General features: G+C 41.9%; 1 pseudogene; it reads right to left on the bottom strand.

Annotated features, from left to right (window-relative positions):
• Positions 1–1,997: 1,997 nt before the first annotated feature.
• Positions 1,998–4,093, bottom strand: LOC111170398 (porphobilinogen deaminase pseudogene; annotated as a pseudogene).
• Between the last annotated feature and the right edge of the window lie 7,336 nt (positions 4,094–11,429).

The following is an 11,429-nucleotide window of genomic DNA, read 5'->3' as shown; positions in this document are numbered from 1 at the left end:
GACTCTTAGTTCCCAGCCAGGGGCACTTCTTTAGCAGTTCCTGTCAGAGAAGGGGACAGTCCCCTCTGTCATGTGACAGTTACTAACTCTGGTTGGGGCGTGGTTAAATGTTAGGCTCAAGGACTGGAAGGAAGGATTTTCTTTCCCTATATCTTCAGCTTGACTGATAAGTTGTCTACCTTATCTCAACATCTGCCAGCAACCTAAGAAATGGTCCATTTGCTTACAGAGGTAGGAATCATACGTTCTTATTTAGAACTGCCCATCTTTCTTAACTTTCCTGTAATCGCTCACCCACTCTCAACCTTACATAGGTTACCAGTGAAAGCAGATGGGAAGGAGGTATGATTGCTGTCTACCTGGAAGCGAGACGGAGGCAGACACTCTTCAGCCATTAGTGAACTGGTGTCCCCAGGCAGCTGTGTAAAGACTTGAAACCAAATATTTTACATTTGGTGGAATCTTTTGCACATGTGCTGGAGTATTTGCTCTTCCTATGTAACGGTACATTCAATAAGGCGTCAGTTCATGGTTTTTTGCTGAAGTAAAACCCAGTGGCTAGTCTAATAACAAAAGGAACTGTAGGACAGATAGCATTTTCTTGATTATTTTTATATTTTAAAAGTAAAGTATAGACTTAATTTAGTTTTTGAATTAAAGAGAAGTCATTCCTAGCTATTTAGACATAGCAGAACCTTAAATTGTATAAATGTCAAATAAAGCTCTTATATCTTCAACAGAATGTAATTAGTGAATACATTATATGAAAAATTTTGTAGAGCAAGAGTATTCATTTAGGTTAAACTAGTCTATGAATTGATTTTATAACCTATTTCTATTCCCGAGTTTGTTATATTTTAAAAATGATCCAAAGATGTACATTTTTGTTTAGTAGTATATCAGTGTTACTTTAATGATTCTTAGCAAAAAGATAAATATAATTTTACCCACTCTTGTATATGCTACATTTATTTGCTATCTTCTTTCAATTCAAAATTGAAAGAGAAAATTCATCTTCAAGTGATTTCGTCCAAAGTTTCTTGTCATCAACATAAAGATAAAAATTATTTTACCTATTCAAACTTTTGTCAAGATTTAACACTCTTTGAATTTCTTCTACCAATTTATTTTCTTTCTTTATTGCAGAAGAGTCTTTCTGAATACTCAAAAGGGAAATTCATACCCCAGGTTACATATATTCTCATATTTCATTAGACATTATTGAGAAAGGAAAGATGTAGGGAGCTTACTGGTCAGAGAAGATAAAAGACATGAATTTCCCTTTATGATGAAAGCTAAAAGGATGACTTGGGTACAGTGGAGCTGGCAGTGGCTTCCTGCTCTTCAAGCACAGCACAGGGCTCTGAGGAACCTGGGAACGGGATTGGACAGACCTGCCCGTACTTCCTGTAGCATGTTGGGCAATCACCTAGCAGCCCTGACTCTCCCTTTTCTCACTTCAAAAGTAAGACAGTACTTAACTCATTAAGTAATTATGAGAACTAAACTAAATGATTTAATATAACTAGAACATTTAGTGGAGATCATCGTCACTTTTGATAAAAGGTACATATTATCAATTTTAAGCTTCTAGGCCCTTCCCTAAGGAGACGTCATTCTCTGCTTAGTTTATGTGTGATTATCCTGTTAGAAAAGCAGCTGGATGTTATTTATAGGAAAAAGCCTTTCTGATGCACAATTTGGTTAGTTGGTCACAAATATTTAAGAATTATGAGAATATTTAGAGTTTATAAGATTCAGTGCCTTCAAAGAAAGTAGACTTTTTTTTTTCACCTTCAGATCTGGTTTATTAGTAGAGTTGGTTACATTCAAAGGCTGTGGCTTGTTAGATATTTTTCTCTAGAGGCTAAGCCCCCACCTACTGAGGAGACAAGCCATCACCAAGGACCCAAGGTGAGACAAGTCTCTGGAAGTCTCTGCTCCTGCAGTTCAATCCCCTGGGTAATCACCCCCCAGGTAGCAATGGGAATGGGGCACTGAGGGTTGGGATGTAGGCACTGGGCACCAGCAACCCAGGCACCTGTGCCCCACAGACCAGTTAGTGGGCATCACTGAGCTGCTGTGCAACATCCAAGATGTTCTTGGCTCCTTTGTTCAGCAGCAAGGTGGCCAGGCTGATGCCCAGGCTCTCAGCAGCCAGCTGGGCTTGTTGTGGAATGTTCCGGGCAGGGATGCCCACCAGCTGTGGATCATCCTCAAGGCCATCTTCATGCTGGGCAGGGACATGGATGGTGGCCTGCATGGTCTCTTGCATGTTACTTACCTGTGCCATTCAGACTCCAGACTCCTCCAGTCAGGTAGAGTTGCCCATCCTTCACAGTTGTATGCTCTGCTCTTCCAGGTGCCTCAGGAAGGCCTGTTCAGCAGTGCAGTGAAGCAGAGTCTCAGGATCATGCAACACACCCACCAGATCCAAGATGTCCTGGTCCTTGGCTTGAACTTCCACTCCTAGAGCCCCCAACCTGCACTCCTCAGGGTGCAGGATCTGTCCCACCTGGTTCTGCCAGCCCATGCCCTGCAGGCCAGCTGCAGCCAGGATGATGACACTGAACTCCTGCAGCTCATCCAACTTCCAAAGCCTTGTGTTGAGGTTTCCCCGAATACTCTTGAACCCCAGATGTGGGAACTTTCTCTGCAGCTGGGGCCGCTCTCCGCAGGGAGCTAGTTCCCACCACGCTCTTCCCTGGCAAGGTTTCTAGGGTCTGCCCAACAAAATTTGGGTGAAAGACAACAGCATCAGAGGGGCTCTCCTGCTTGCAAATGGCTCCAATGGTGAGCCAGGAGGAAGCACCGTGGGCAGGTCCTTCAGGGAGTGAACGACCAGGTCCACTTCATTCCTCTCCAGTGCGTGTTCCAGCTCCTTGGTAACTCTCCAATCTTAGAGAGAGCCGTGTCAAGAATCTTGTCCCCTGTGGTGGACACAGCAATGATTTCAAACTGCAGGCCTGGGTATAAGGCTTTCAGCATTGCCACCACACTGTCCATCTGTATGCGGGCCAGCTGGCTCTTGTGGGTACCCACGTGAATCAGTCTCATATTTGGACTGTTTTCTTCCTGCAGATAAAGTCCTGAGGTCACAGTCCCCACTGCTCTTAGTGTTCCTCAACACCTTATCCAAGAACCAGAATCACTGGCTTGGAAGAAAGGAACCTCAGCCCCCGGCCTGTGGCCAGCTAAGCCTCAGAGTGGGAAAGCAAGTACATTTTAAAAAGTGTCCCTCTGGGACTTCCCTGGTGGTCCATTGGTTAAGACTCTGCGCTTCCACTAAAGGTGGCACAGGTTCAATCCCTGATCTGGGAACTAAGATCCTACGTGCCTCGTTTCACAGCCAAAAATAAATAAATAAATAAATAAATAAATAAATAAATAAATAAAATAAAATAAAAAGTGTCCCTCAAGGCTTTCCATCTTCTCCAACACAAGGAATTGCTGCACATATTCTGATGACTGTCTCAGGCAGAAAGAGTCAACTAGCAGAAGATGTCATAGAAACACATCATACCCTTGTACGGCACATGTATGTAATGTTGTCATTGTAAAAATTTAGTTTTTACTGATGTGATACTTGCTTCTATTTATCCCTCCTTTCAGTGGCATCATGTCTTATTCACTTTTGTACACTAACTCTATGTCTGGTGTTTAGTAGGTTATCAATATCAATATGATATTCTTGCTGAAAAAAATAAATGCACAAATAAGTAAGTAAAAGGGTACAGAGATGACCACTATCCTTTACGGACACGCTTGGACATGTTTCCTGTAACAGAAACTAAACTATTTTCCTCCATGACTTAGTGACTAAAACCACCAGCTTTCCCCTCCACTGCTGCCAGGAAGAACTGTTTGTTACTTACTCATACCCTAACCCCTTTTCTCACTGCACGATAACCCACCAACCTGCTGAGGAGGGCTAGCAATTATAAAACAGCAATCACTCTTTTAGTACAGTGATGGTTTTCAACTGTATTTTGAGGGATATGAGCTTTTGAGGTTGCTCAGAGGCCAAGTTGATCCAGAATACAATGCAGGGAGATAAAGGGAAAGGGGCTGAGGAGAAGTCCCAGCTCATGACAGCTTCACCTCATCTCCTCTGCTTTCATCTTTTTTTATACATTGAGGCTACATGCAAGATTCTGCCTGAGGTACAGGATGCATTACTTAAAAAGTCTGAAGCCTGAGTTCATGATTATACAAAGTATTAAATAGAAAGATTTACCTTCTGGAGTCAATGCAAGAAGACAAGCTTGAGTTGTCCTAACACCCAGGCTAACTTCTGAGTCATCAAAGCAAAACATACTAAAAGGTAATGCTGAGAGATAATCCTGGCATATCTGGATGTCTTCTGAGCAAAAAGCATTGATAGTTTTGTTCAAAGAGATTTGCAGATCTTCTCCAGGCAGGGAGAAGGTTTGTTTATTCTCCAGGATAATGAAGCTAGTTTCCTTCTATCCTTGGAGATAGTACAGGATGATAAAAATGATACCTCTCTCTGAGTCAGAAGATAGATTTGTTTCCTGATCAGAATAATAAAGATATTGTCTCTCTCTCTGTAGGGGTGGATGGACAGGTTTACTAACAGCTCCTTTAATAGATTGGGTTTTTTTTCTAAGTGTGAGCTTCCTTGCTATGACACAACTGTCATAACTGTGCATGCAGTGTCTACCTGGCCTGGACACTGGGCATGAAACTTGGGGGGAAAGAGGAATGAATGTGAAGATGAAGCTCATGCCGTCTGCTCTGCCAAGTGTCACAAACTGTACAAATTCAGGTGGGCTCATCGTCTCCTTACTGGCTGCATCCACAGGAGTCCAGCAAGCTGACCCAGCAGGACATACTTGGCTGCTCGACAGGTGGGACCTTCACTGACCAGGAGTATCTTACCTGCAAGGTCCATTCCCACTCTTACCTATGCTGGGAGAGCCCTTAGTCATGTGATAGACTTTAGTAAGGATTCATTCACGACTTTGAGTTAACTATGTACAACTATGTTCAAAACAAAATTATTATTGTTGTTAATATTTCTCTTCCTGCTATCTTAAGGAGCAGTTTTTTAAAAAACATCTATCCACCAAAGTAAATATTTTGTATATGAGACCCTCATCAGCTTTTAAAAACAATGTTCAACTTTTATTGAATATAAGAATCACCTAGAGAGCCTGTTACCAAAGCAGATGACTGGGTCCCATCCCCAGGGAATCACATTTAGTGGGTCTGGGGGAGCAATGCTGCCTGCTAATAAGACCCCAGGTGATTCTGATTTCGCTGGGAAGGGTCACAGTTTAAGAAACAAGATTTTTAAAGACAAGAATGTCTTTTTTCGGTAAAAAAGAAAAAGTGGATGAAACTCACAATTTCCTTCAAATCCTGAAGGTTTGATTGGGGATGCTGTTAGGGGAAAAGAGGGTGTCTACGTTCTGATACATTAACTCAGCAATTTACCCCTACTTCAGTTCTAAAATACTGAAACCACCTCAGGACTTCCTTTGTAAGGACATATATATATACATATACATATACATATATATATATATATACGTATGTATATATATATATACTTTAACAATAATAGCAAGATATTGTTACTGAGTCCAAGCTCATACTGCCTGCCACACAACAGGCCAATAAATTGAGAGACGAGGTATTGGGACAGGGAATAGTGACTTTATTTGGAAAGCCAGCAGACCGAGAAGAGGGTGGACTAGTGTCCTAAAGAACCATTTCCCCGAGTTAGAATTCAGGCTTCTTTTATATTAAAAGGGGAGGAGGTGGGATGGTTGTCACAAACTTGGTGTTGGAATCCTTTGCTCTTACATCTGTCCACATAGGTCTGGTCACAATGTTCCTGTAAACCTCCAACAGGACAAATACTATTCTCTGTTCTGCAACTTTTAATCTCTGTATGAATGGAAAAGTGTTATACTTTTAAAGGTCAGAGCCTTGAGAATAGGCTATCCTGTATATGTCACACTGTAGACAACATTCTTTTACAAAAGATCCAGAGCCAGCATGACTAAGCACAGGCAACAGAGCACAAAGGTTAGAGCTAAAGGAATAGATCCAGTATGGAGTCATGTTTGGTCTTTATTACAGTATTACTGACACAACTGGTCCAGAAGTTATTCACCTTGGGGCCAAGTCATTCTTCAATACAATGTCTTGGAAAGTAAATCGTCTTTTAGTATGTGCCTTGGTATAGAATGCAGGTTTGCAGTGCCAATGTGAAGCTAGACCAAGCCTGTCCACTTGCCAAAAGATTGAAAGCACTCCTGTAAACCTCTCTATTTACATGCCCTCAATTACTTTCACAACTGGGCAACCTTCTGGAATTTTCTGTGTGAGCTGATGCTTATTATTTTAGGGTGATCTTATGGTACATAAATTAATTTTAACATCCTTTTGGCTAACCTTGAAACCTAGTCTGTGGTGTGTTATGGGCTGAATTGTGTGCCAATCCCCCTGCCAAATTCATATTTTGAATTTTGAAGCCCTACCTCTTGTACCTCAGAATGTGACTGCATTTGGAGATAAAGTCTTTAAAGAGGTAATTAAGTTAAAATGAGGTCATTAGGGTGGACCCTCATCCAGTATGACTGGTGTCCTTATAAGAAGAGGAAATTTGGACACAGATAGATCAGAAGAGCATGTGAGGACAGGGAGAAGACGAGCGTATACACCCCCGGGAGAGAGGCCTCAGGGGAAACCAACCCTGCTGACACCCTGATCTCAGTGTCTAGGGGCTAGGAATGGGAGTAGTTTAAAGGACGGTCAGAAGGGCGTCTCTGAGGAGGTAACCTTTATGAAGAGTCTGCATGAAATGAGGGATGCAGACATGTGCCACCCAGGTCCCCCGTCAAGGAAGGACTTTCTGCCCCAGGTGCTGGAGAGCTGTCAAAAGACAACCTTCAGCCTCGGAATGTTCAGGGGCACCTCTGGTGCCAGGAGCCTCTCTCAAGGTCGTGTCCTTCCTGAAGGTGGCCCATGTCCAATGACTCATCAAGGTGGGGATAAAAAAGCCCAAACAGGACCTACCTGGTGGGAGATTTATGTTTTGGAGTCTCCCTCCTAGGGCTAGCTGAGGCTGCTAACCCTACCTCCCTTCCCTTCTTTTCACAGCTGATTCTAAGAATACCCCCAATAAATATTCATATCTAATGGTCAGAAGCCTGTTTCAGAGTGGGCTTCCTAGGGAACCCAACCTGTGACAGGGAGGGAGCCCTGTGCACATCAAGGATGAGCATTTCCTTGCAGAAGAAACAGTAAGTACAAAGGCCATCAAACCTCTACCCATATGGTAATGACATGACTATACAAAGGAGGGACAGAGCAAAGTTGCTTGGCTTTGTATGGCCATCCCAAGGGGACCAGATAAGGATGGTACAGAGCTGGCTAAGGAAGGTATTAGATAGGGGCTTCCTAATGGGGGTAATCAGAAACTCCCTAGAGAGGAAGAAGTCAAAAAAGGAGACACACATGGAGGTGGTTTTGATTTTGAATAAAAGTGTAAATCCAACAGGCTTCTTTGATACTTCTAAGACTCTGAGGCCTATGCATTCTCCCACTGATGTATTGTTAGAGTGCTCCCCAATCTCAAACTGGATGTGCTTGACCAGTTTTCAAGTCTAGATCCCATATCTCCTCTCCAACTCTCTACAAGCTGCCACCTCCTCCTCCTCCTCCTCCTTTCTTTGACTGCAGTCTTCTCACATATTTTCATTTTCACATTCAAGGCTCCCAGAAGGGAAGGAAATAGCTTTGTCCAGCCTAGGACACTAATTGATCTATTAGGACTTCAAAAATGCTGTTAGTTATAAAGAAATTATGGAAGTTAATCACGGAAAACAAGCAATATCCCCTCAACCTCATCTCCCTAAATAACAAAATAAAGCACAATGCCTTGAAACAAGCTCAAAGAGAAGATGGTTATAGAACCCAATTTTCTTCACAAAGGGAAATAATTTCTAAATTAAGTCTTCACTTTATTTACATAGGAAATAGGGGAGAAGGTGTGCATGAAAATTAGACACGGCTTGAGTTTTATGACTAAACACAATCCCATAGTGCATGTTCTGATTTTCAAACCATTATTACTATTCTTTCTACTTATGTCTGTATTAGGGTGTCTGGTTCATAAATTAATAAACACCTTAATTGTTTACTCAAGATTGTGTTGGATTTTTGCAATTCCCTTTGAGGGAATAAGTTTAAATTCTTGAATCTTTACAGATTCAGGATGAACTATGATCATCTGTGTGACTAGAATGAACCATACGTGGGGGTGGTGAGGCAGCCATTTCAGCTCAGGATTATTTTTGGCTCTTTGTTCCTCAGAACAATTCTTTCCTGCTTACCTCTCACAACCCCACAAGGATGGTGTAACATAACCTATTTAGGATTGATGATGGAAGTTTAGGATTTCTTCAGAATAAGAACAGGTTCTAGGGCCTAGGAGTATTAGGAAAAACAAGAGTTGAACTTTGTTATCAGAACATTTTCATCACCTCCAAAAGAAATTTGTACCCATTAAGGCATTCGTCATTGCCCCTCCCCTAGTCCCTGGCAACCGCTAATCTACTTTCTATCACTATGGATTTCCCTATTACCTAATACATACTTTAAATACCTTTTAGCTTAATACTTTACTAACCTTTTAAAATCCTCCCTCTTTGCTATAAATAGCCTTTTTAGTTTAATTTAAATGGCTGTCTACTAAGTTGAAAGACTTCTAATTTAGGGAGGTTCAGTGAAGAACCATGCATTTGATTCCATAAATTCTTACACTGGAATATATACAAAGATTCATGCTTAGTTTTTCCTCTTTTATTTTGATTTTTCCCTCAATATAAATCCAATTCAAGGATACAGAATACTAAAGAAAGGGAAAAGCAATATAAGAAGAATGTAGAGCAGAAGGAGGAAGAGAAGCAGTAGGAGAAGAAGAAGGAGGGGGAGGGGGAGGGGGAGGGGAAGGGAGGGGAGGGGAGGTGGAGGTGGGAGGGGGAGGTGGAAGGGGAGGGGAGGGGTAGGGGAGGGGAGGGGGAGGTGGAAGGGGAGGGGAGGGGGAGGTGGGAGGGGAGGGGAGGGGAGGGGGAGGAGGACTATGACAGTATCATAGAGGAAAGAAACTTATATTGAAGAAACTAAAGAAGAAACAACTACTGATTGATTAAAAAAAAAAAAAGTCACACCATGCCCCTATTCTGCAAACAAAAAGGGATGAAAAACCAGAACCAGATCTTACATGATGAAACATTTTTTAAGTTTCACAGTCTAGGACAAGACCTCCAAGTCGTATTTCAAAGGAACCCTGTATTTCCCTTTTAAGCTCTAATTCCTTTTAATAAGGCATCTGATTTGGGGTGTGAACTTTAAATGCTTACTTAGCCATGAAGAAAGAAGATACAGCAATTTCATCATTTGGGGGAAAATAAGAATATCCTTTTACTCTTTATAAAGCTTTCAGAGATCAGAAGCATCTTTTTACAGAAGAACAAAAGAAAAACATTTGATTAAAAGTAAGATTATGAGTTTTTAATTGTATAAAGGTAATTTGAGATTAACTAGGAACAGACTACATAACACCAAGTATACTAGAACAGCATGTAACAAAAAGAAGTCTATTGACTGTCTTTCCTGATTTCCAAGCTTAAGAAACTTTGTTTTGAATTATTTCTTCAAGGAAGATTAACTGAAATTCTATATATTAAATTTTAACTCAAAAATTATCACAAATTATGGATGAGAAATGTTGCTTCTAAAAGTTCTGGTAGGGGCTTCCCTGGTGGCACAGTGGTTAAGAATCTGCCTGCCAATGCAGGGGACAAGGGTTCAAGCCCTTGTCCGGGAGGATTCCACATGCCACGGAGCAACTCAGTCCGAGCACCACAGCTACTGAGCCTGAGCTCTAGAGCTCACAAGGCACAACTATTGAAGCCCGCGCGCCTAGAGCCCGTGCTCTGCAAAAAAAGAAGCCACTGCAATGAGAAGCCCTCGCACCTCAACGAAGAGTAGCCCCTGCTCACCGCAACTAGAGAAAGCCCCCACGCAGCAACGAAGACCCAACACAGCCAAAAATAAATAAATAAAATAAAAAAATAAAAGTTTTGGTATTGCAAAACAGTAGATTGAATGTTAGAAACAAACAAACATAGAGAAGTTATTTTCCATACCTCTAGGCTTGACTACCAGGAAGGGTTTCAATTAAAACCTATAACTTCAGAGTAAAGGATGTCAATTTCCAAATTTAGATGATACCCCTTTCATAGAACAATTGGATCCATTGATTCTGGGTTGGTCTTAGTGATTTCATTGACCAATAAAGTTCAGCACCAGTGTCACTGAGTGACTTCCAACATTAGGTCAAGAGAAGTCTTGCAACTTCTTCCTCGGTCTCTTGGAACCTTTGTTCTCTGTGCTCTTGAGACTCTCCCTCTGAAGATAATGGCTCTTGGAATCCAGTGGCTCTGCAGAGAGAAGACCCAGCTGCACTGAGAGACAGGATGCAGGTGCGGGGCTAACAGCCCCAGCTGAGCTCTCAGCCGACATCCCGTCCAGCTGAGCCTTCAAATAATTACAGTCCAGCCAATCTCTGGACTGCAACTGTGTGAGGGGCTCCAAGAACTGCCCAAGTGAGACCTTCTTGAATTACTGACACTTCACATTGTAAACAAATAAAATGGTTGTTTTATGCTGTTAAATTTCGGGGTAATTTGTTATGTCATAGAGTTAATCGGAACAGTCTGGTTTTGTCAGACTGCTCTAGCAACTTCTGCTACATCAAGGCTTTCTCTGATGAGGCTGCTGGATTTGCAAGGATAGGATAACCCAGTTTGGAAAACTTGCAACAAAAAGTCATATAATTATGAGGTAATTCTATAACACCGGAGTGAACTTTAAGTGATTTTGTTGCTTGGTGAAGAATCTCCTTAAGTCTCTATCTCTTATGTTTTTATTACATCTAACGGTCAAAAAAAAAAAAAAAAGAAAAAATTCTACATAGTAAGGTCCTTTACCTTCACTATGCTCTTGATCTGAGTGATGTTAGACTGAAGGGATCAGTATGCTACATGCTTCAACTTTGCTCCAGACCCCCTGCCCTTCTCCTCCTGGGAATGGCTGCCTTGATTATAGCACTCCCGGGTCTTGTCAGGACTTGGGCAGCCCCTGCTCAGAGCTCATTTCTGGGAAGGCTGTCCTGAGGCTGTCTTGCTGACATCACAACCTGCGTGTGACTAAATGCTGATCTGCTCAAAATATTTTCGGACTTTAGCCTAGGCCACCTACGCTGCCTCTTCTCCCTCCTTCTTGCGTAATCAGAGCTTGGGGGATTTATCTAACTACCATTAGCCCAAATGTTAGAAGTGTGTTCCTGCCATTATCAGTCAGCCCCTGTTTCCTGTCTGGAACACTCT

The sequence above is a fragment of the Delphinapterus leucas genome, chromosome 12 (genome assembly GCF_059928025.1).
Source record: "Delphinapterus leucas isolate spDelLeu-1000000601 "Yukka" chromosome 12, BTC_Dleu_Yukka2, whole genome shotgun sequence".
In the NCBI taxonomy this organism is placed as follows: Eukaryota; Metazoa; Chordata; class Mammalia; order Artiodactyla; family Monodontidae; genus Delphinapterus; species Delphinapterus leucas.
Note: the sequence above shows the minus strand (reverse complement) of the source record. Positions and strands in the feature narration are given on the sequence as shown.